The sequence below is a fragment of the Carcharodon carcharias genome, chromosome 14 (genome assembly GCF_017639515.1).
Source record: "Carcharodon carcharias isolate sCarCar2 chromosome 14, sCarCar2.pri, whole genome shotgun sequence".
NCBI lineage: Eukaryota > Metazoa > Chordata > Chondrichthyes > Lamniformes > Lamnidae > Carcharodon > Carcharodon carcharias.
Genome location: NC_054480.1, coordinates 69,621,367 through 69,646,817, shown reverse-complemented (window position 1 = coordinate 69,646,817; position 25,451 = coordinate 69,621,367). Strand labels below are relative to the sequence as shown.

At 46.5% G+C, this 25,451-nt stretch overlaps 1 long non-coding RNA gene across 2 annotated transcripts; it reads right to left on the bottom strand.

The window, feature by feature from the left end:
- Positions 1-4,615: 4,615 nt before the first annotated feature.
- LOC121286802 lies at positions 4,616-24,555 on the bottom strand. Of its 2 annotated transcripts, XR_005945065.1 has the most exons (5): positions 24,487-24,555; positions 23,627-23,713; positions 22,951-23,049; positions 9,323-9,547; positions 4,616-5,874 (listed from the first exon to the last, which is right to left on the bottom strand). It is a non-coding gene; the product is annotated as an uncharacterized LOC121286802 (long non-coding RNA). The 2 variants fall into 2 exon arrangements; XR_005945064.1 differs by lacking the exons at positions 4,616-5,874; positions 9,323-9,547 and having other exon boundaries at positions 22,551-23,049.
- Between the last annotated feature and the right edge of the window lie 896 nt (positions 24,556-25,451).

Sequence of the window (25,451 nt, the reverse complement as noted above, 5' to 3'; positions counted from 1 at the left end):
CTATATTTTGAGGTGTGAAGTCAAAATTATAATGTATAGTTTCACTGGATAGTTTGTGTATAGTTTCACTGGATTACTGTGTACATTCCAGGTACAATCTAGCCTTGAAGAGAAAACAATGATGGACAACTCATCCTTTACTAGGATTAGGCACTTGATTTATGGGGTGTGGCCTGTTTAGACTGAAGGACATAAAAATCAGGGAAGGCCTTACTGAAGTTCTCAAAATCCCAATGAATATAGACAAACTGAACCTAAATAACTGCTCAGACTTTCCTGGAGATGTGCAACATTCTGAAGGCATATCTACTTTATTTGAACCCTTGAACGGCACAAGAGAAATGGGAAATTATGGAGTAGGCCACTTCCAACATCACTTGTGGTTTTCCATATCTTCCTGTGAGGCTCCTTTGTTTTTGGAAATTGGTTGGAAGATAATATTTATAGCTATGCAATGCACTGGATTTTTGCTAGTTTTCACGCTGCTTCCATTTGGGCTTGAAAAAATAGTGGCGCTGTTGGAACTGTTTCCAGCTAATCCATCAGTGCTTGTGGATCAGGCCAAAGCTTGAGAAGAGGCTCACGTCATTGTGGAATAATTCATGACGTTCCCTAACTGGAAGAAAGCTGAGATTCCACCCAGAAGAGAACAGTTTGCTGGGTGAACACAAAATACAAGAACATAAGAAAGTGGAGCAGGGGTAGGCCATAGCCCATCTAGCCTGCTCTGCCGTTCAGTGCGATCATGGCTGATCTTGGGCTTCAACTCCACTTTCCTGCCCTGCCCCCCCATATCCCATTATTCCCTGAGGGACGAAAAAATTTGTGTGTGACACTTTGAATGAGTCAGCAGAAATGGTATCATTCTCAGGGGGATCCAAGAACAAAGGAACATTGCCAAATCTTTGGCAGGGTAAGTTGATAAGGCAATTAAGAGAGCGTATGGGAGACTTACTTGACTTAGTAAATAGGGGGGCATTGAATACAAAAGCATGGAAATCATGTTGAATCTTTATAAATCTGGTTAGGTCTCAGCCGCAGTATTGTGTACAATTTTGGGCACATACACTTTAGGAAAGTTGTCAGGGCCTTGGAGATGGTGCAGAGGAGGTTTACAAGAATGTTACCAGGAATGTGGGACTTCAGTTCTGTGGAATGAATGGAGAAGTTGGGATTGTTCTCTTTAGAATTGAGAACACTAAGGAGAGATTTAATTGTGTTCAAAATTATGAGGGCAGATGTGTGGAGAAGTATTTCCTTTGGTAAATTAATTGGTTACCAAAGATCACAGATTTAAACCATGAATCATCAAAATAAAAGAAATGAAGGTTATTAGCTGAAAAGCAGTATATAAAAGGGTGGTGCAAGCAGATTACAGAGGAACTTTCAAAAAGCAATTGGCCATTTACAAAGCTATGAGGAAAAATATGGAGTGTGAGACTATACTGGATAACACAATGGGTGAATGGCCTCCTTTGGTGCTGTAAAATTCTAGGATTATTAGTGTGTGGATGAAGTACTGTATGGTATTTCCAGCCACTGGGAGCAGGCACTAATTATTTTTTCCAATAATTTATATAGATTTTTCTTTTCCCACCTATTTCCATTATTTTTAAATGTACTTCCATCCATTGTTTTATCTCTACCTTTTAGCTTATTTCGATCCCTTCCCCCCACCCCACCCCCACTAGGATTATCTGTACCTTGCTCATCCTGCTTTCTACCCTTAATGTTCCAATTAGCACATTTCTTAGCTAATATCACCACCGTCAACACCTCTTCGTCCTTCTGCCTATGACACCTTTTGGCAATCTCCACCTATCACAGGCCCTCTATCCAGCTCTATCTGTCCCACACCCCCTTAAACCAGTTTATATTTCACCTCTTTTCTATTTTTCCTTAGTTCTGATGAAGAGTCATTCGGACTCGAAACGTTAACTGTATCCCTCTCCGCAGATGCTGTCAGACCTGCTGAGTTTTTCCAGCTATTTTTGTTTTTGTTCTAGATTTCCAGCATCCGTGTTATTTTGTTTTTTCCCTTGCATTCTAGCTGTTCTGGTCCTGGGAGAAATGCACCAAGTTGTGTGCCCTCGCAAATGTGGCATCCATGACCTCATGGATGCATTTGTGTGTGGAGGCTTGTGAGATCCCACCGAGGTTACCTGTGGATCCATGAAAGGAGCCACTGGTGTAGAAATTGAGTGCCGGGGTCATCTTCAGGGCTATGGGCAATGGATGCCCTCCATGTCCCCATGGCACCAAATCCTGCAGCAGGTGGCAGATGTGACTGCCCAGTGCTCTAGACATGTGCACTGTTCTCTGTTCTTTGTCATCTGCAGGAGTGAAAGGCGGTGTTTATGGATCCTGGGTGTCACTAGACATCGACCAGCCACGGCTTGTTGAGGCTCTTGGGCGGTGTGTGCGGGAACCCCAGCCACCCCTTCTTCCAGATGGTGCTGCTCCTGTCTCTGCACAGCCAGGAGCCTCAGCCGCTCATTCCTCCATCGTCTTTGCACTCTGTAGGCCATCAAGCAAACTGCTCATTCATCAGGCTCCATGATCCTGATGTACTCCTCCTGCAGGATGCAAGATAGAGACATGTGGTTATCATGTGTGTACTAAGAACCTGTCTAGGTTAAGTCTGAAGGCCCCTTCATACATCCTGGAGAGTGCTGGCTACCACTTGGTTGGCCAGAGATAGTGTGCTGCATGGCTGCCCAAAACCCCACCCACCTCCGCCTTACTCAACCCAACTGACTGGCAGCAGCTTTGCCCATTAGACTGCATGCTGTGCTTTCAGCTCAGGCATTCTCCTAACACGCACTGCAAGGCTGCACTGTTAGCTTGAACCATGGGGGAGACTGGTCCAGACTGGGATGATGACATTGCAAGGGGCTGTGAGCAGCTCCAGCAGTGACTGCTCCATGGCAAGCTTTAGCAAGGACATTGTACAACATGTGCAATCGTACAACTGTTCTGCTGTCTACTAAAACGCTCATGACTTTGCAGTCTGTGCCGGGGTGGGTGAAAAGCTCTGGAGCACTTGGTGGCACTTTGATGCCTCTGCATTGCTTAAGTGGGCAGAGAAGCTAGAGGCCCAACTCCAATTATATCAATGGCTGCGCCTGAACTGTCTCATTTGTGGAGGAATGGTCACTTTATACAGGTTTCCCTAATGCATGTCTGCTTCCCTCACCCACCCTACCCCCAACCTTGAATGCTTCTGCGATATATTCAACCACGAAGCAACACTTGCGCCCCCCCACCCCCCCCGCCAACACAAATCGTCTCAATGTCAGGGCTGCCCTTACCCGCCCCCCACAAATCGCCTGAACCACAAGGCAGCCCTTGCATGCACGCCCCCCTCAAGTTGCCTCAATGGCAGGGCTGCTCTTACCCACCACCCCCCCCGCACAAGTTGCCTCAACCGCAAAGCAGCCCTTGACCACATACCCCCCACCAGTTGCCTCAATGGCAGGGCTGCCCTTGCACGCTCCCTGCCCCCACATTATGCTTCAAGCTTGAATTCCAACAGGCGACCCTAGTGAGCGCTGAACATCATTGCCGTGTATTCACCACTGAGTTCCCCTCAAAGTGCAGCCAAGTGCTTCTTATATGCTGTTGTGAAACACATCGGTGTGCTTTCCCGCTGACGTGGCCGGACAATCCAGCCGGCTGGGGGGTGGGGGGGTGGGCGTTTCCAGTGGACTGGCCTAATAATGATATGCAGATGTATTACAATGAGGTTCCTGACCCATGTTGGCGGGAAACACAGCCTGCTGTCGGCGGGCTGAGTGGATGATCACAAACTGGTTTCACGCCGTTGTGAAACCGATCGCACCATATTGTCTGGTCACGCCACTGAACACACCTGGCGCCAGCGGGTACGGAAAGTCCTGACCAATGTCCCTTTGGGAACAAAGCTATTGTCCTTTCCTGGTGTAGCCTGTATGTGACTCCAGTCCCAGACCAACATGATTGACTCTTAACTGTCTTTTGAAGTGGTTGAGTGAAGCAGGCAGTTGTATCAAACCATTACAACAGATCACCAGAATGGCCCACCAGCACCTTCTCGAGGCAAATAGGTACAGGCAATAAATGTAGTCTTTTTCAACGATACCCCAGGCCTGAGAATTAATTGAAAAGTTAGTAAAATTAGAATGATTTTATGAAATTTTGGTGAACACTGTTGCCACCCAATCAAGTCTTTTCCTCATGCTGCATCATAAACCCACATTAGAACTGATGAAACCTTGACTTGAAAACCCAATCCTACTCCCCAGATGAAAAGAGACAGTAGGACTCATGGCTTGCAAGCTGGAAAGGGAGGCAGCTTGGGGAATATGGACAAGGAGAAACCTGCCTGTCGTTGTCACTATTACCAACCCACATTAAAGAGGGAGACACTTGCCTGTGATATGTCACGTCTCATGTGTTGAATTATTCATCCATTCCATCCAATCAGCCTTTGAAGGCATCATAATCTATTTCTATTCAGGGTTTGTGTGAGTCACCCAGCTCACCTTGCTGACTGTGTAATATTTTGGGGATTGGGGGCCACAGACACCTAAATAGACAATCGACTAGTCACAAATAATTTGAAGATGATTTATTAAGTTTATCAAGAAACAACAGATTAGATATGATATAATAACCAATTAGACAGAAAAAGTGTATGACATGTAACAGCTTGTGATAACAGCATTCCACACTTTAGTCGAAGTGTCAGGAAACTCTTCCCTCGATCTTTTAGTCTCCCATCTACCCCTCCTCTGGTCCATCTTCCATCTGAAGAAAGCAGCTGCCCAACCAGCACTACCACCTCACCAGCATGTCCAACCCTACCACCAGTATGACACTAATATATTGTAAAGACTGGTCCCCAGGGGAGGTTCCCCCAATTTGTTACGTTCCTGGGTGAGGAAGGGTGAACTGGCCCCCCTACTTTATTCAACCCCTTCAGTTGGTCAGAAGAAGGTTAATTTAAAAAGGATCCCTTCCCTCGTGAGTACCTTGTCCCAGTCCAAATGTATTTATGTTCTAAAAGGAGCCAATTGAACCAGGCTTTCTTGAGTCAAAGAAAGAGTGAGTTTATTAGTTACTAAAACATGAGGAAAATAATAAAAACACAACACACATACACACAGATTAGAAATGAGAAGTGAGTCCAGAAATAAAAGTTTAAAAAAGCTATATGAATCAGTCTTTGGCTTGTTCGTGAGGAATAGATGGTGAAACGTTGAGGCTGTTAAGTTGAGTTATTCTGTTAGAGCTGACTTTAGGCAGTTGAGCAGTTGGATTGGAGATTCTTGGTTCTGCGGGTTAGCTGAAAGGAATTGTCCTGTTTGCTTCTTGACTGTGGCTTTTCTGACTTGTGACTTACCTCCAACAATCAGAGAGAGAAGACTTTTTACCTGCAAGCGCAGAGATCTCTAGTTGATGTTCTTCAGCTGTGACCTTCACAGCTCATCCTCACATACAGGCCTGGAACACCAAAACTAGCACACAGAGACCAGTTGGTTTTTAACCCCTTTTCTTGTGTATTCCTGGAAGGGAGAAACAAAACATGTCTTTCACACAGAAACTGCTTTCTTTCAGCTCACATCATGTCCACAGTCTCAGATAGAGCTCACAGAGGAGGGTTTCTGCTGAGATGGTAATCAGCCTTCATCATTTTCACAACCACAGGAGATTACAGTTCAGTTTCTGCATTTGCTTCTCATCCTTCGAAGTGTCTCTGTCTGAAGTGGGTCTTGACACCTTTTTAGATGCGACATTCCATTCTCCCTGGTCTATTTGGTCAAGTGGAATCCACATAGGAATTTTCCAGCACGTGGTTACTTTACAGTCTCAGCCAGCTTTTGCTTGTATGCCCTGTTTTAAAAAACACAGGTCTTACTTAAACAGTTCAATATGTTGGTAAATAATTCAGCAATGATCCATAGTCATGGCAATATATACATTTTTTTGGGGGGTGGGGGTACAGTGGCTTACCCAGTGTCAATTATCTATCTACCAATGGACACAGCACAGGTACTCCAAATGTCAGGGTTGTTACCACCCCCCCTTGTGCGTCACCCTGCTCGAGGTCAGATTTTTTAGTTTACATCTTGCTGAGGGTCATATTCTGGCCCTTTATACATACTTGCCTAGATAAGGGGGTACACAAGATGCCATTCTACCAGCTTAGGCATGTTAAAATGGCAGCCCGACCTAAGACTGTTTAGAGGTCAAAGTGTTTAGAAATCCTCTTTCCAGAGAGAGAATGGAGGCTCTTTAACTAATCCCATAAAATGCAGAAAATACCCACTTATTAAAGACCCCAATTTCTTACAGTTCCCCTCTATGAGAAGGGAATATCCTTATTGACTGCTCACAATTAATTTTTAGATAATATAGTCATTTCCAAAATACAAGCTAGTTCCCTGATTTTTTGATTATATGTCATAGCTAACATATTAAAGCTACTTGGGTTATTTGATTATTTGGTTTGGCACTCTCCGTCGGCAAATCTTATGGTTCCCCACTTTGAGAGGAAAATACCCTTATCCTGCTGTCAGGATTGTCCGGTCCTACTGAAAGTCAATGGACTTTGGCTGGTCCACCACATTCCCCACAGCAGGTCCTGCTGCAGCAGAGCCAGAAAAACCTGGCCTATCCTTTTGCAGGAGTGTTGCTAATTTCCATGCTCTTAGCATTTAAATATATATATTTAAAGCAACAGATTATGCATGGACTTAAAAGATTCTCCAGCTCTCCATTCACCTGTACCCAACTTGTGGATAATTCTTACTAAGTATTTTTTCTCCCTAGAGTTCATTTGTCCCAGTTCAAAATTCCTTTTACTTTAATTTGACTCTAAGGTGGTAATGGTCAGAGGGAGTAATTGTCTTAACGTCAGTTTCTCTGTGGAGTATGTGTCAGTGCCTGGATCATCTCAAATGTTTTCTTACTCTAAAAGCCGTATTAACCATTCATGTCACGCTGTTTGTCAAGAAGGTGAGCAAGTCTGGGACCCATTCTTCAGTGCAGCTACACCATGTACTCTCACATGTCAGTCACTTAACAAGTTACAATCACTTCTGCACACTCACACCCTTCTTTAATTCTCTGTTGGAATTTCACATTTGTAAGTCATTTTCACACATCTCCCTATCTGTTGGATGTGGCCTCTAGTGTTTTTTTTAACCAGATTTTCTATTCGGGCTTGTTTTGCATTTGTGGAAGGTTTATCAGATCAATAGGGATCGTGCTGTGTATTCTGCCAATCAAATTTGTCATCTGGGATTTCACTGTCTTTTAAAGGGTGCACAATTTGATAATTCTTCCCTAATTTCCAGTAATCTTCTCAAAAGATCAAACGGGCTCTCTGCCTCCAAATCTTTGCTTATCTTCCCCCGTACACTCCCAAAGTCTCAGGTGGTGGCCAGATTATCAAATTTTGTTCTCTTAAAAAGGTCATAGGCAAAGACACAAATACCTCCAAGAAAAGGCTGTCACCGTATTCATTTCATCTACACTTTCCTTTCACTAGAACGTACATTGATACCCTAATTTATATATTCTATTAAACTACACCAAGGTGAGTTATTCCAATTCTCATTAGGTGTTATGTCCTTTTTCCCTAACTCTATCTCTTATTTCTAAGTGCGCATCCAATTAATTACCATAGTGTAAAAGCAAAAAACTGCGGATGCTGGAAATCCAAAACAAAAATAAAAATACCTGGAAAAACTCAGCAGGTCTGGCAGCATCTGCGGAGAGGGATACAGTTAACTGTGTTCCTCTCCGCAGATGCTGCCAGACCTGCTGAGTTTTTCCAGGTATTTTTATTTTAATTACCATAGTATCCTTTTCAGGAGTTCTGGAGAAACTTTATGCTCCAATAACATGTTTTCATGGAGCAAGATTTTCCGCTCGGCATGCAGGTGCACACCCGACACGCCCGAGCATGAAATAGTGCATGATATTTTGGTTGGCGCTCATGTGTGGGAGTCGGCAGCACGCCCACCGATAAATAATAAGCCTATTAAGGCTATTAATCAATTAATTAATGTATTTGCTGCCTGCCCAACGTTGTGGTTGGTGGGCGGGTGAGTCAGTCAGGTGGCCTTTGGATTTTTTTAGGAAGCCTCATTCACAGGCGGGATGAGGTTTCCGTAATTAAATAAAAAAATAAACATTTTTGGGCAGAATTTTTATTGTGTTTCTGTTCATGTGCATGAGCCCTATGTGGGGACATTTTTTTCAGATTTCCAAAATCTTTATTCTTGATTTTAAAGCTCTTCAGCTCCCTGAGGCAGCTCTCTGCCTTCAGGGAGCTTTCAGTGCGCGCACCCCCGCACATGCTCAGACTTTTGCGCTTGCCTTCCTCCCGCTCCCCCACCCCAGCAATGCTGAGCTTCTCAATGCGCCTTTCATGCTGGCTGGCTGTTAATTGGCCAGCCAGCGTGAAATCGAGGTCGGGGGCTGATCACGGGTGGTGGGCCCTTTACTGGCTGCTCTTGGACCTGCCTGGTGACCCAAAATTCCTGCCCCTAATATTTTTAAACAGAAATAAAACACTTGATTAATTTTAAAATTTTACTTGTTTGTTCATTCCCTTAAACAACATTTTATTTTTTCAGAAGAAACCCACTAGATCAGACTGGTCCAGGGGCTGGCCCACGAGGCAGGGCCCTGGTACAGCAGGTGATGGGCTTTGGGGAGTAGGTGGGAAGAAAGGGCTCTTCACGGGCTGACAGATGGGCATCGGGTCTGGGATGCACCACAGCGCTACATCAAGCACATGGGCAGCCATTGGCTTTTGTGGCGGGCAAAAGCAAGGGCAGATGTCTCACTGAATCCATGCTCAATCGAATTTTGAAGGTAAGACAATAAAATAGCTTTCTTATCTCACGTGTGTTATTTGGAGTGATAGTGAGATTAATTTCCATATTTCTGAGCCTACTTCCTTTTCTTGCCAAAAATTAAAAATGTCCCCCCCTGCCCCACCCCCAAACCCCCCGGCAATCGAAGGTTGGACAAGCTTGCATTGGATTGTGCCTGGCTATTTTTAAATTTTAAAATGATCCAAAATTCGAAATAACTGTGTTGTTGGCTGACAGGTTTTGTTAGTGTTCCATTTATTTCTTCCAAAAACAAACTTTATGTATTTTTTTTGATACTGAGAAACTACCTGGACTGCTTTTCCATTAGCTTTTTTGGGAAGATTAGAATTTGTTTGTCACTTTAAATGTCAGGCATTTCCCTTTTAATGCTTGAAATAGCAACTCATGTCAATTTATTTATCAATTCCAATTTCACAAACAATTATGCTTACGCTTGGTGGTTTTAAATGGTGGTTTTGCATCAGAGACAAAAGCGTTTGCAATCAGCCTAGAGGAGATTTCCATATCTCCCGTACTCAATCAATTTGTTTTGACAGATAACGAATGGTAAGAAACGGCCTGAGTGGTTAAGGCAAGTCTCTGAAAAGTAAAGTCTTTTTGCTGTGCTTTAATCCTCAAAACTGCTGGGTTCATTCGGAGCTGGAAACCACCATCACCTGCTTAAAAAAAAGCACAAACAATCCATTATTAACCCATTGACCAAGAGCCCAATGGGTTAATATATCCAATTATATCTGTAAATTTAGAAACTTAAAATCTAATAATGCCCAATATACAAATAGTAATCTGAAAGCTGTGTGCTGAATAAAAAAATAAGGCTGTCAATGGAAAGAGTTAACTTTGTTGCATGTTTAGGGGTTGTGGGGGGCTGTGCAGAGAAAGCTTGGCATGCAATTGCGTCACTTTATGTAATTTAATAAAACTTCCCAATGCATAAAAATCAAACTCGATTTTAAACTTGCTCTGTTAAATTCTTTTCAACTTCCCCCAAATTTTAGATTAAATTCCAATTATTTTGAGAGATGGTTAGCGTTTTATAAGAGACAACAGCTTCTTAAAAAACACACAGACTCAGCCCCACAGACTCCATAAAAGGAACTGCATCCTTCCCATCTCTTTTGTTTATCCTTTACCTCTTTGAATCGATTTTCAACTTTCAATATTCACTCCTTAATGAAATTTGAAAGAAATAGCCAATGGGTGGAATTTCCCGAGCCCGCTGATGGTGGGTGTGATAGGTGGTGTGCGCGGAAAATATGGCGCAACCTGCTTCACAACGGCTTGAAGCCAGGTCGCAATCGTCCGCTCAGCCTGCCGATGGCGGGCCACGTTTCCCACCATTGGTTGGCGGGGAGCTAATCGCAATACATCAACATATAATTAAAAGGCCAGCCTGCCAGATTCTTGAACGCCCGCTGTATCATCCATCCACATCGGTGGGAAAGCACACTGACGTGTTCTACAACAGCACACAAGCAACGTGCACTTGGTGGCCTTCACTTTGGGGGAACTGAGGTGAGTGAGCAGCAGCGTTCTCCACGGCTCGCCCATTGTTTACAGGCCTCAGAGGCGCTGAGGTGGGTGGGGCCAACTGATGCCTGGCCCCAGAGGCGACTGCTGTTGCGAGGGGGGTTTGTCCAGGGGCAAGTCCTGGCCAGCCTCGGAGGCAACCGTTGTCGGTGGGCGGGGGTGGGTCAAGTGCTGCCCTGGCGCTGCATCCCGTGCACAGGCAATCGAGGTGGGGGCAGGGTAAGCGAGGGAAGTGGCCACGCATTACGGACACCTGTATAAACTGACCAGGCCTCTGCAACTGAGACAGATCAGGCGCAGCCACAGTGATAGGATTGGGGTCGGGCTCCTAGCCTGCCCACCCACACAAGCAACACTGAGGCACCAAAGGACAATCAAGTGCGCTGGATCTCACCTCACCCCCCCCCCCCCCACCCCCCCCCCCCCCCCCCCCCGCCTTTCCCTCCTGCCCTCCCACCCGCTGGTACAGACTTCAAGTCCGCCACCACTTTACTGGACCCCTGAGCAGTTGGACTGCACACGTTGTACAATCTCCTCGCCAATGCTGGCCATGCAGCAGCCACTGCTGGAGGCGCTCACAGCCCCTTGCAATCTCAGCATCCCGATTTGGACCAGTGTCCCCCATGTTGTGGGTTGACAGGGCAGCCATGCAGCGCACTCATCTCTGGCCATCCGAGGGGTGACCAGCACTCTCCGGGAAGCATTAAGGGGTGGCTGCACAGGGCCAGGTAAGGTGCTAAGTTCAGCCATGATAACCACGTTTCTCTCCCTTTCATGCTGCAGTAGCACCAGATTAGGATAATGAATCCTGGTTAGCTAGCTGTATGCCTGATGGCCGACAGGGAAAGTAGAAGACAGAGGAGAGAGCGACTGAGGCTTCTGGCTGCACAAAGGCAGGAGCAGCAACCTCATGAAGAAGGGACAGCAGCAACTCCTGCACATGCTGTCCAGGAGCGACAGCAAGCTGTGACTGGTCAGTGCCTAGCGACACCCACGGTCTACAAACACTGCCTGCCATTCCTGCAGATGTCTGAGAACCAGTGTCACCGATGACTGTGCATGTCTAGGGATCTGGTGGCTCACATCTGCCACTTACTGCAGGACTTGGTGCCAAGGGGACATGGAGGGCATCCACTGCCAGTGGCTGTGAAAGTGACTGCGGTCTCAATTTCTATGCCAGTGGCTCCTTTCAGGGCTCCACAGGCGACCCCTGTGGGATATCATAAGCTGCCACCCACAAATGCATCCATGAGGTCATGGATGCCATCTTCTCCATGGCACACAACTTTGTGCATTTTGCCCGGGACCGGGACAGCCAGGATGCAAGGGCCATTGGATTCACCCTGATCTCGGGATTCCCACAGGTGCAGGGTGTGATTGACTGCACTCATGTGGTGCTCAGGTCTCTATCGCTACACTCGGTGGACTTCAACAATCGCAAGGGCTTCCACTCACTGAATGTGCAGCTTGTATGCGACCACCAGACATGCATCCTGCAGGTATGCGCACCATTTCAGGGAGTGTGCATGACGCCTCCATCCTGAATTGCTCGCAGATCCCTGCAGTCTTCCAGGGTCCACAGAATCTGCAGGGATGGCTCCTTGGGGACAAGGGCTACCCACAGAGGCTGTGGCTGATGGCACCCGTGTGGTGGCCTCAGACTGCAGCAGAGCGATGCTATAATGAGGCTTATACAGCAGCTCACAACTTGATGGAGCAGACCATCGGAATCCTGAGGTTCCGGTACCTGGACTGGTATGGTGGAGCCCTAAAATACAGTCCACAGATGGGGTCACACATCATCGTTGTCTGCTGCACCCTTTACAACCTGTTACTGCAACGGGGAGAGGGGCTGGCTGAGGAGGAGATGGGGGAGCTGGAGGCCTCCTCGGATGAGGACGATACTGATGGGGATGAGGGTGAGGGGTCCTTGGTGGTGACAGTGAAGGGGGTGAGGTTCTCGCACTGGCCAGACGAGGCAGGCGCACTTGGGAGGCCCTCATAGCTGTCAGGTTTGTGGAGGATGATGATGCCATGCAGTGAGGTGTCCCCTTAGATCCTCACATCGCAGCTGTGAACATTTGACTCCAGTCTGGCACCAGTACCCTCTGACACCTGTCATGGAGACACAGTGGAGGCACTAATAGTCGCTTGATCGCAGGAGGATGATGATAACATGCAGTGAGGACACTTCACAGATCTTTACATAACCTCTGGGAATATCTGACTCCTGTTTGGCCGAGGGCACTTCGCTTGTGCTCCATGATCAGGGTCATATCATAGAGACACAGCCATGAAACTTTAGATGCCTTCAGCACCTCAGCCCTTCAGGACCTGGTACACACCATCACTGGTCGCAGATGCTGGTGTGATGGGGGCCAGCCCCACTTTAAAGGTGCTGCGCTCACACAGAGAGAATGAGACAACTCTGTGATGCCTGTCGACTACATTCTGGCAGCAATGACCAGCACTGCCGAGGTGCAGCATCAGTAATGTTTCCAGGGAGTGTGAGGCTGGACCATCACTTCGGTCTGAAGGCTGCACAGAGCACAGGGAAGAGGCCTGGACTGAGACACCTGCCTTTATCTTGTGCAGAAAGGTTTCATATCTGAGTGACAGGAACACTGCTCATCAGATCAAGAAGCCATAGGCAGGGAGACATTATTAGTTTATTGTCCATAATGAACAGTTAGTACAAGTAATCAACACCCATTCCCAGGCTGTGCAATTACTTGTACCTAACTTCACCACGGGGACTGGGGTGTTTTGTTGACCCCTTTAATCACATTTTGATTTAAAGTTTGTAAGTTTCCTTTAAATTTTGTTCTTGGTTTTACAGCTGACCTGAATTAGGGGCTGTGCCTGATTTATCCCAATTTTGTTAATTTGGTTTAATTGGATTTAACTTGAAAGAGTTACTTGTACCTAACTTCCTTAACTCTGCTGCTACGTCTTTGTTCTGCCAGGACATTCACAGCAGAGGTGGAGGCAGCCTGCTGACTGTGACGCCCTGTCTGTGATGACTTTGACAGGTGTCCTTTGGAGGGCCAAGACTATGAGGGCCCCAGCCTGTTCTCGGGGTCCTGCTGTGTGGCAATGGCATCCACCTTGGCCTTTGAAGCTGCATCTGAGGGCACAGGAAGAGGGAATTCAGATGGGCTGGTTACTTCTAGAGTCATCTGGGTGGATGGCCCCAGAGTGTGCGCCTGCTGATCCTCCTCCCTATGGGTGCCTGGCTGACTCCGTGAGCGGAAGGGGTAGCTGGAGTGAGATTGAGCTGCAGGAGTGATGTCCTGGACCAAGGTCTCCATGGCAGCTGCCATATAGCCACTGTTGATCTCGGTGCATTGCAATGCCGGCGCTATCACCTCAGCCCAAAGACGGATGGACTCCTCCATTATGCTTTGCAATCTGAGGAATGCAGCGGACATCCCTTCCTGATGTTCCCAAGCTTGTCTTTGCAGCTCCAGAAACTATGACATGACTGAGTCCAGAGGCTCATCATCTGACTTGGACTCAGCAACGTTCTGGCCTCCAGCAGTCCTCCGAGTGCCGGGGACCTGGGAAGTCCCTGACTCCGACTGCTGTGGATCAGACAGTGCAATGTACTCACCAGAATGTGATCCCGAGGCTACTCTAAATCTAGGTCCCACTGAGGTGTGTGCCCTGTGCTGGTGGAGGGTGTGGATGAGCGCTGTGATGGAAGGATGCCTCCAGATTCCTCTGCAGAAGTTTCTTGGGGGCTTGATTGGAGGCCCTGGGTCATGGACTCTGTCGGCTGTTTGGCAGATGTGCCCGTGAAAACAAGGGGAGAAAGTTAGTGCATGGCAGTGGCCTGTGAAAGAGGACACATCACTCACAGCATGGTTGTCTGATGGATGTTGCACTGATGGATCCTCACTTGGAGCAGCACCAACCTCACCGTCAACACAGGACCGGTCCCGGTCATTGCCGGCTAGCTGGATGGCTCAGTTCTCTAATTCTGTCAGAACTTTGATCTCCGGCATCTCTCCACCTGTTGTTTGTGACCTTCCCCTCCTGTTGTGTGCCAGTTTGTCCTGCATGGATAGAGATGGGGAGAGTGTATCAGGGCGCCTGCCAGGCCAGGTGATAAGTATGCCTGGCCTGTGTGGGTGGTGAGTGGTCCCATGGATGGGATGAGGACAATGACGGTGTGTGTGAAAGAATGAATGGTGATGTCCCTTTCACTGACAGTGAGTGAGGGCCTTGTGGATGTGTGATAGGTTTGTGAGTGTGTGAGTTGGGAGTAATGAAAAGAGTGACTTACCCTGGCAGAACGGAGGAGATCACTCATCCTTTTGTGACACTGGGTGGTTGTCCTCCTCTGCAGGGCGTTCACGCTGACCACTGCTGCCACCACCTCCCAAGCGGGTTGGTGACTTTGCTGCCCATCCAGAGCGGGGGTACAGCACATCCCAGTGGGCCTCCATGGCATCCAGCAGTAATTCATGGGACCCTCGTTGACGGGGAGGGGCTGCAGTGTTTTTTCCTTTGCTGGCCATGTCTCCTGGACAGCAGTGATGAGCTGGTGGCGATGAGTGCTGTGCTGACAGCTGCCTTTTAAACATGGCGGCCAACGTGGGGTGAGGTGAGCAGGTGAATGAGAGCCCGCCCGCCATGGGAAGGGTGTGTTTCCCAGGAATGAATAAATAATGAGGCAGGTTCGGGACAATACAGTGTGAAAAGCCACCATTTACGTCAGTGCGTAGGACTCCATTTTATCCGCCCGCTACCACACAGTGCATTTCTGAGAAAATTTCACTCAATGAAACGTATCTTTAGTTTGCATTTTAGCAGTTCGGTTAACTTATATGATTTTGAAAAGTTTAAATTGGATTGTTGCCAAACTCCAGGCTTATCTTGTCTGGCAGCATCGGCGGAGAAGAAAAGAGTTGACGTTTCGAGTCCTCATGACACTTCCACAGAACTGAGTGAATATAAGGAGAGGGGTGAAATATAAGCTGGTTTAAGGTGGGGGGGAGAGAAGTTGGGGGGGTGGCGGTGAGGTTGTAGGGATAAGCAAGCAATGATAGGAGCAGATAATCAAAAGATGTCACAGACAAAAGAACAAAAGAACACAGAGGCGTTGAAGGTGGTGATATTATCTAAACGAATGTGCTAATTAAGAATGGATGGTAGGGCACTCAAGGTACAGCTCTAGTGGGGGTGAGGTGGAAAGACTAGCGGGGCATGAAAGATTTAAAAATAATGGAAATAGGTGGGAAAAGAGAAATTTATATCAATTATTGGAAAAAACAAAAGGAAGGGGGAAGAAACAGAAAGGGGGTGGGGATGGAGGAGGGAGTTCAAGAGCTAAAGTTGTTGAATTCAATATTCAGTCCGGAAGGCTGTAAAGTGCCTAGTCGGAAGATGAGATGCTATTCTTCCAGTTTGCATTGGGCTTCACTGGAACAATGCAGCAAGCCAAGGACAAACATGTGGGCAAGAGAGCAGAGTGGAGTGTTAAAATGGCAAGCGACAGGGAGGTTTGGGTCATTCTTGTGGACAGACCGCAGGTGTTCTGCAAAGCGATCGCCCAGTTTACGTTTGGTCTCTCCAATGTAGAGGAGACCGCATTGGGAGCAATGAATACAGTAGACAAAGTTGGGGGAAATGCAAGTGAAATGCTGCTTCACTTGAAAGGAGTGTTTGGGCCCTTGGACGGTGAGGAGAGAGGAAGTGAAGGGGCAGGTGTTCCATCTTTTGCGTGGGCATGGGAAGGTGCCATAGGTGGGGGTTGAGGAGTAGGGGGTGATGGAGAAGTGGACTAGGTTGTCCTGGAGGGAATGATCCCTACAGAATGCCGCCGGGGGGGGGTGAAGGGAAGATGTGTTTGGTGGTGGCATCATGCTGGAGTTGGTGGAAATGGCGGAGGATGATCCTTTGAATGCGGAGGCTGGTGGGGTGATAAGTGAGGACAAGGGGCACCCTATCATGTTTCTGGGAGGGAGGAGAAGGCGTGAAGGCGGATGCGCGGGAGATGGGCCCTGTCAACGACTGTGGGTGGAAAAGCTCAGTTAAGGAAGAAGGAGGACATGTCAGAGCAACTGTTTTTGAAGGTAGCATCATCAGAACAGATGCGACGGAGGCGAAGGAACTGAGAGAATGGGATGGAGTCCTAACAGGAAGCGGGGTGTGAGGAGCTGTAGTCGAGGTAGTTGTGGGAGTCAGTAGCTTTGTAATGGATATTGGTGGACAGTCTATCACCAGAGATTGAGACAGAGAGGTCAAGGAAGGGAAGGGAAGTGTCAGAGATGGACCATGTGAAAACGATGGAGGGGTGGAGATTGGAAGCAAAATTAATAAATTTTTCCAAGTCCCGACGAGAGCATGAAGCAGCACCGAAGTAACCATCGATGTAGCGGAGAAAGAGTTGTGGAAGGGGGCCGGAGTAGGACTGGAACAAGGAATGTTCCACATACCCCATAAAGAATCAGGCATAGCTGGGGTTCATGTGGGTACCCATAGCCACACCTTTTATTTGGAGGAAGTGAGAGTAGTTGAAGGAGAAATTGTTCAATGTGTGAACAAGTTCAGCCATACGCACTGACCTCTAGCTCGCGGAGGCTGAGCTTCAACTCACAGACACTTCCTCCTACCTCTCCCTGGACCATGACCCCACCACGGAACATCAAGCCATTCTTTCCAGCACTGTCACTGACCTCATCTCCTCTGGAGATCATTCTCCCACAGCTTCCAACCTGATAGTCGCCTAACCTTGGACGGCCCGCTTTTATCTCCTACCCAAAATCCACAAACAGAACTGTCCCGGTACATCGATCGTCTCAGCTTGCTCCTGCCCCACAGAACTCATTTCTCGTTATCTTGACTCCCTTCTCTCTCCCCTTGTCCAGTCCCTTCCCACCTACATCTGTGATTCCTCTGACACCTTACGTCACATCAACAATTTCCAGTTCCCTGGCCCCAACCGCTTCCTCTTCACCATGGACGTCCAATCCCTCTACACCTCCATCCCCCACCAGGATGGTCTGAGGGCCCTTAGCTTCTTCCTCGAACAGAGGCCCAAACAATCCCCATCCACCACTACTCTCCTCCAACTGGCTGAACTTGTTCTCACACCGAACAATTTCTCCTTCAACTACTCTCACTTCCTCCAAATGAAAGGTGTGGCTATGGGTACCCGCATGAGCCCCAGCTATGCCTGTCTCTTTATGGGGTATGTGGAACATTCCTTGTTCCAGTCCTACTCCGGCCCCCTTCCACAGCTCTTTCTCCAGTACATCGATGGTTACTTTGGTGCTGCTTCATGCTCTCGTTGGGACTTGGAAAAATTTATTAATTTTGCTTCCAATCTCCACCCCTCCATCATTTTCACATGGTCCATCTCTGACACTTCCCTTCCCTTCCTTGACCTCTCTGTCTCAATCTCTGGTGATAGACTGTCCACCAATATCCATTACAAGCCTACCGACTCCCACAGCTACCTCGACTACAGCTCCTCACACCCCGCTTCCTGTAAGGATTCCATCCCATCCCCTCAGTTCCTTCGCCTCCGTCGCATCTGTTCTGATGATGCTACCTTCAAAAACAGTTGCTCTGACATGTCCTCCTTCTTCCTTACTGAAGTTTTCCACCCATAGTCGTTGACAGGGCCCATCTCCCACGCATCTGCCCTCACGCCTTCTCCTCCCTCCCATAAACATGATAGGGTCCCCCTTGTCCTCACTTATCACCCCACCAGCCTCCACATTCAAAGGATCATCCTCTGCCATTTCCACCAACTCCAGCATGATGCCACAACCAAACACATCTTCCCTTCACCCCACCCGGCGGCATTCTGTAGTGATCGTTCCCTCTGGGACACCCTGGTCCACTCCTCCAACACTCCCTACTCCTCAACCCCCACCTATGGCACCTCCCCATGCCCACGCAAAAGATGTAACACCTGCCCCTTCACTTCATCTCTCTTCACCGTCCAAGGGCCCAAACACTCCTTTCAAGTGAAGCAGCATTTCACTTGCATTTCCCCCAACTTTGTCTACTGTATTCGTTGCTCCCAATGCGGTCTCCTCTACATTGGAGAGACCAAACGTAAACTGGGCGACTGCTTTGCAGAACACCAGTGGTCTGTCCACAAGAATGACCCAAACCTCCCTGTCGCTTGCCATTTTAACACTCCACCCTGCTCTCTTGCCCACATGTTTGTCTTTGGCTTGCTGCATTGTTCCAGTGAAGCCCAACACAAATTGGAAGAACAGCACCTCATCTTCCGACTAGGCACTTTACAGCCTTCCAGTCTGAATATTGAATTCAACAACTTTAGCTCTTGAACTCCCTCCTCCATCCCCACCCCCTTTCAGTTTCTTCCCCCTTCCTTTTGTTTTTTCCAATAATTTATATAGATTTCTCTTTTCCCAACTATTTCCATTATTTTTAAATCTTTTATGCCCCGCTAGTCTTTCCGCCCCACCCCCACTAGAGCTATACCTTGAGTGCCCTACCATCCATTCTAATTAGCACATTCGTTTAGATATCACCACCTTCAACACCTGTGTTCTTTTGTTCTTTTGTCTGTGATATCTTTTGATTATCTGCTCCTATCACTGCTTGCTTGTCCCTACAACAGCACCACCCCCCCCCAACTTCTCTCCCCCACCTTAAACCAGCTTATATTTCACCCCTCTCCTTATATTTACTCAGTTCTGTGGAAGGGTCATGAGGACTCGAAACATCAACTCTTTTCTTCTCCGCCGATGCTGCCAGATCTGCTGAGTTTTTCCAGGTAATTCTGTTTTTGTTTTGGATTTCCAGCATCCGCAGTTTTTTGTTTTTATTCAGGCTTATCTTTATATTTTGGGAACAAGCTGTATTTCTTTACAGTTGTATTCTAGCACAGTTCAAATTTCCTTTTAAACAGAAAGCCACAGCAGTTGAAATCATTTTTTTAGCTTCCTCTCCGAACTAATTTTTTTGAATCTTCGATGTTTGCGAACAACACCCTGCTAAACAATGACATCTTGAATGTACGATATACTCTCAGCAGGGCAACGAACTCTGAATGGTCGGGGTAAGGATAGTGAATGATGACGGGGCAGGAGTCAGATCTCTCTGTGAATACACATTGGGCTTTTAGTGGGGGACTGTTTGATGCTAACTGGTACTCCGTGCATGTGCCAGTCTAGGGAGCGTGCAGTTAGGATCTGTTAAAATGATCGCTTTAATTCTGTTTTGGAACCTCCTTAGTCCCTGTTTAACTCTGAAAAGAAAAATTCACATGGCTTCTTCAGAGCCACTTCAACCCTTGTGGGTTCCAGTGTTTGGTCTAATTTTTCACCTGGTATAACACACTCTGTCATGTGTTTCCTTTCTGCAGCAGAACTGATCGAACGGGTCAATCCTTTTTGTAACCTACTGACCTGTTCTCTCAACTGCTTATACTTTTTATTCACCTATAAGGCAAACACACATGCACCGTAGACCAACTTATTTGGAACCTTTTTCAACTTCACCTTTCCTTTCTGAACCTTTTCAGAAAGATTATCAAAAATAGACTTGTGATCACTCGCTCCAGGCTCGCTTCTTTTCGCAGTCAAACTCTCTATCATTCATTCCCCAGCATATGCCATTGTGACCCCTGGCTTCACTTAATAACTACACATGTTTAACTACAATCTAAAACTGTTGCTCCTCAAATTACAAGCCAATTATGCCTCGGCTACTGTGTAACCCACTCCTGACACCATTTGTAGGATTTCAGGGTTTGGGGGGGCCACCTAAATAGATGGTTGACTAGTCATAAGTAATTTTAAGATGATTTATTAAGTTTATTAAGAAACAACAGATTAGATGTGATATATTAACTAATTAAACAGAAAAAGTACACGACCTGTAACAACTTGTGATATCAGCAATCCACCCTTTAGTTGAAGTGTTAGGAAACTCTTCCCTCAATCTTCCTCCTCCTCCTCCCCTGGTCCGTCTTCCATCTAAAGAAGGCAGCTGTCCAACGAGCACTGCCACCTCACCAGCTTGTCCACTGCCTACCATCAGTATGACACCAATTTATATTCCCTTTTTGGGAGATTGGTGGTTTACCCAGTGTCAACTATCTATCTAACTATTCTGACCAATGGATACAGGGCAGGTACTCAAAACGTCAGGGTGGTCATTCCCCCCTCTTGTGTGTCACCCCCCCCCCAACCCTTGTGTGTCACCCCACTGGAGGTCATATCTTGCTGAGGATCACATTCTGACCCTTTCTAACCACTTACATAGCTAAGGGGATGCACAAGATGCTATTCTACCAGCTTAGGAATGTCAACATGGCAGCCTGAACTAAGCCTGTTTAGAGATCAAGGCATTTAGAAATCCTCTTTCCAGAAAGAGAATCGAGGCTGTTTAGCTAATCTCATAAAATGCAGAAATGCCTGCATATTAAAGACCCCAATTTCTTACAATACATCTTGTCTCATGTGTTGAATTATTCATCCAGTCCATCCAACCAGCCTTTGAAGGCACAATAGCCTATTTATCACTTTTCTTCTCATTTAGGGTTTGTGTGAGTCACCCAGCTCACCTTGCTGACTCACTTCATTCAGACTTAATACTAAAATGTCAAAAATCTAAAGACCCAGCCCTTGAGCTATTCAGACACACATCCTGCTAATCAATAATAAAAAATATTCTGGGACTGTAATCTCAGCACAAGAGATTTAAAGTATTGATTCAAAAATGCCTGCATGACTGATGGAGATGGCCTTTATTGTTCCCAAGAAATACGTTTTTAATGATGTCTTCGCACCAAGCAGCTTAGTGTTAAGGCTCCTTTAGTTTCTACTTGGAGAAAACATTGATGTATTCCCCTTCTCAAACAGGGAGGTGTGGTTCTTGAGTAATCTTTTCTAATTTGCAAAAATATAAACAAATCTTTTACTATACTGAATAATGATGAAGCAAATAAAATTCACACTGTTTCACATGCATAGGTGAGGTGAATGCCTGCCTTTGATGTCAAGGCAACATTTAACCAAACCTGGCATCAAAGAGCATGAGCAAAATTGAAAACAATTGGAATCAAGGGGGAAAATCTCCACTGGTTAGAGTCATACCTAACACAAAGGAAGATGGTTATGGTTGTTGGAGGTCAATCATCCCAGCTCCAGCACGTCACTGCAGGAGTTCCTTAGGGTAGTGTCCTAGGACCAACTATTTTCAGCTGCTTCAACAATGACCTTCCTTCCAGATCAGAAGTGGGTATATTCACTGATAGTTTTGCAGTGTTCAGTACCATTTGCAATTCCTCAGATACCAAAGCAGCCCATGGCTGTTTGCAGTAGGACCTGGACAATATTCAGGTTTGGGCTGACAAGTCAAATTTGACACATATGCCACACAAGTGCCAGGAAATTACTATCGCCAGCAAGAGAAAATCTAATGATCTCTACTTGACATTCAATGATATTATCATTGCTGAATCCCCCACTATCAACATCCAGAAACTGAATTGGACCAGCCATATAAATACTGTGGCTACAAGGACAGGTCTGAGGCTAGGAATCCTGCAGCAAATAACTCACCTCCTGACTCCCAAAGCCTGTCCACCATCTACAAGGCACAAGACAGGGATGTGATGCAATATCCTTAGCTTCCCTGGATAAGCGCAGCTCCAACAACATTCAAGAAGACTGACACCATCCAGGACAAGTCAGCCCGCTTGATTGGCACCCCACCCACTACCTTCAACATTCACTCCCCCTATCACTGACCCACAGTGGCAGCTGCACGTGCCATCTACAAGATGCACTGCAGGAACTTACTAATGCTCCTTTAATGGCAACTTCCTTCCCTCTACCTAGAAGAACAAGGTCAGCAGATGCAGGGGAACACCACTATCTGCAACGTCCCCTCCAAGCCCCATATATTCCTATGAAGGAATTATATCCGTTCCTTCACTATCATTGCATCAAATTCCTGGAACTCCCTTCCTAACAGCACTGTGGGTTTGCCATATGGACTACAGCATTTCAAGAAGTGGCTCACCATCATCTTCTCAAAGGCAATTAGGGATGGGGAATAAATGTTGGCCTTGCTAAAGTCTTTCCCATCCCATGAACAAATATAAAAAAATTTGCATAGCCCATGCTGATAGAATATTTACAGAACTGGAGTCTTTATTCAAGAGTATTGCATTTAAGATACCCAGGCCTTTCCATTGGCCTTTCCTCACATCTAGTGCACAGAGGGAACTTTTCCCCTTGTGTGGCTACTTGGGCATGCTTTTGGAGAGCAATCAACAACAAATTCAATTGAGGGAGACTTAGACTTTGAGCTTTCCTATGCCTAGTGACACATGAAGCAGCCAAAGCACATGCCTCTGTTTCCATGGCAAGTTTCTCCTGGAACAGGTTGACAGTCTATCACCAGGGGCTTTAGCTTGAAGGGTGCCACTCCACCTCAAGCATGGCTGATTAGGAGACTGACCGCAATTACCACCTTCCATTGGTGTATTGAAAGGATTTGCAGGTTGATAATCACATTATGAATGCACCTTCTGCGGCCATCAAGTCCTGGAATGGTACCTGAACCCAGATTTTCTGGTTTGGAGGCTAGCCACTGTGCTACAAGATCTCCTCGCTTGAGAGAGAAGCTGGAGATAAAAGTGGCAAACAATTAATTAGCTACTTTATTGACTAAGTAGTATAGATCTGATCATTCTAAGTCCTATAAATAGCAATCTAAGTGCGAAGTAATATCTTTGTAATTAGAACATTATTCATCTGAATACTTTTTGTTGTTATAGTAATTGGTATCTGATAATTAACACACTCCAAAAGAATAAGTTATTGATTAAAATATATGTGGGATCACAGTAATACCTATAGTGTTACAAGCTGATACACTGAAGGTCTATAACTAACAATGCAATTACGTAAACAATCACAAATTGTGTTATTAAGCAGCCAAATTTGGAGATCTCCAATTGACCTTTTTCTCTTCTGGCTCACATTAAATGGAGCACGAGTTGACATCTGAGCAAGCACTCACATCAGTCAGTTGCAAAGAATTCAATCACAAATTCAACACCCAGTCGTAGCTGGTACACCAAATTTAATCAAGATAATAGGTGATAGAAGGCGCAACTCACAGAGAGAAGGCCAGCTAAAACTCTATTTCATGCAGTCACAGATTATGTTTCTGTATTCTCTCCAGATTATCCTATTTACCTCATCAAACGTAGGATCATAATAGGATTCTGCAGCTTCCTCTAGTGTTCACTCCGTCTGCTCCATACTCTTTCTTCTCATTCTCTACTGAACCGAGACAATAGCATAATAATTGTTACTGGGCTAGTAATTTGGAGGCCTGGACTAATAATCCAGAGCATGAATTCAAATGACACCCTGGTAGTTGGGGAATTTAAATCGTGTTAATTAAATAAATCTCCATGGAGGAAAAGTAACATATATCATAACATAAGACTACTTACTGTTTTATAAAACAATCTGGTTCACTAATGTCCTTTAGGATAGGAAATCTGCTATCCTTATCTGCTTTGGGTGATATGTGACTCCAGACCAACAGCAATGTGATTGATTCCTAGACCAGAATTTTACACTACCCATCCTACCACTACCCCCCAGGCGGATTTTGAGACCGGGGTCGGCGGGAGCGTGGAATTGCAGGGGATGGGATTCCCTCCAGGTTCCCCATCACGCCAAACTTGCAGTGATTTTACGCTGGGGTGGGCAGGGCCTCGGAAAGGAAAGCTGCCCTTGCTCCAATTAATGGCCTCTTCAGGGCCGTTTCCCGCCCAGCCTCAACTTTTAGGCTGGCGGGTGGATGAAAGCTGGCGGGGGGGGGAGCCCGGAAGTAAAGAAAGTTCAATCTCAGGAAGGAAAGGGGGAGGGTAGAGGATGTCCCCATTAGAAGTCCCCTTCTGACTGGGGACGCCCTCTCCTTAAGGCCCAGTGACCTCCGGACCTACCTCCCCTCCTCCACGACCTCTCCTTCGAGACCCCGATCACCTTGTTGCAACTCGCTAGGCCTTCCGTTCCCTCCCTGCCCTGGAACCCCTGAAACTTACTCTTTTTTTCCAGTTTCTGGGACTTAGTCTCAGGAAGCTCCATGCAGTGCCTCTTCCAGCCACTGTAGTGCTGTTGCTGGAGGGATTGGAGAGCTGCTGGCCAAGTGATGGCTGGTAGTCCCGCCTTATGTCAATCAATAACAAAAATCAGAATTACCTGGAAAAACTCAGCAGGCCTGGCAGCATCGACGGAGAATAAGAGAGTTGACGTTCCGAGTCCTCATGACCCTTCAATAGAACTGAGTGAATCTGAGGAAAAGGGTGAAATATAAGCTGGTATAATGTTGGCGGGTGGGGGGGGGGAGAAGTGGGGGGGTGTGGTTGTGGGGACAAGCAAGCAGTGATAGGAGCAGATAATCAAAAGATGTCACAGACAAAAGAACACCGAGGCGTTGAAGGTGGTGATATTATCTAAATGAATGTGCTAATTAAGAATGGATGGTAGGACACACAAGGTACAGCTCTAATGGGGGTGGGGTGGAAACGCTAGCAGGGCATAAAAGTTTTAAAAATAATGGAAATAGATGGGAAAAGAGAAATCTATAAAAATTATTGGAAAACACAAAAGGAAAGGGGAAGAAACAGAAAGGGGCTGGGGATGGAGGAGGGAGTTCAAGATCTAAAGTTGTTGAATTCAATATTCAGACCGGAAGGCTGTAAAGTGCCTAGTCGGAAGATGAGGTGCTGTTCCTCCAGTTTGTGTTGGGCTTCACTGGAACAATGCAGCAAGCCAAGGACAGACATGTGGGCAAAAGAGCAGGGTGGAGTGTTAAAATGGCAAGAGACAGGGAGGTTTGGGTCATTCTTGTGGACAGACCGCAGGTGTTCTGCAAAGTGGTCGCCCAGTTTACGTTTGGTCTCTCCAATGTAGAGGAGACCGCATTGGGAGCAATGAATACAGTAGACTAAGTTGGGGGAAATGCAAGTGAAATGCTGCATCACTTGAAAGGAGTGTTTGGGCCCTC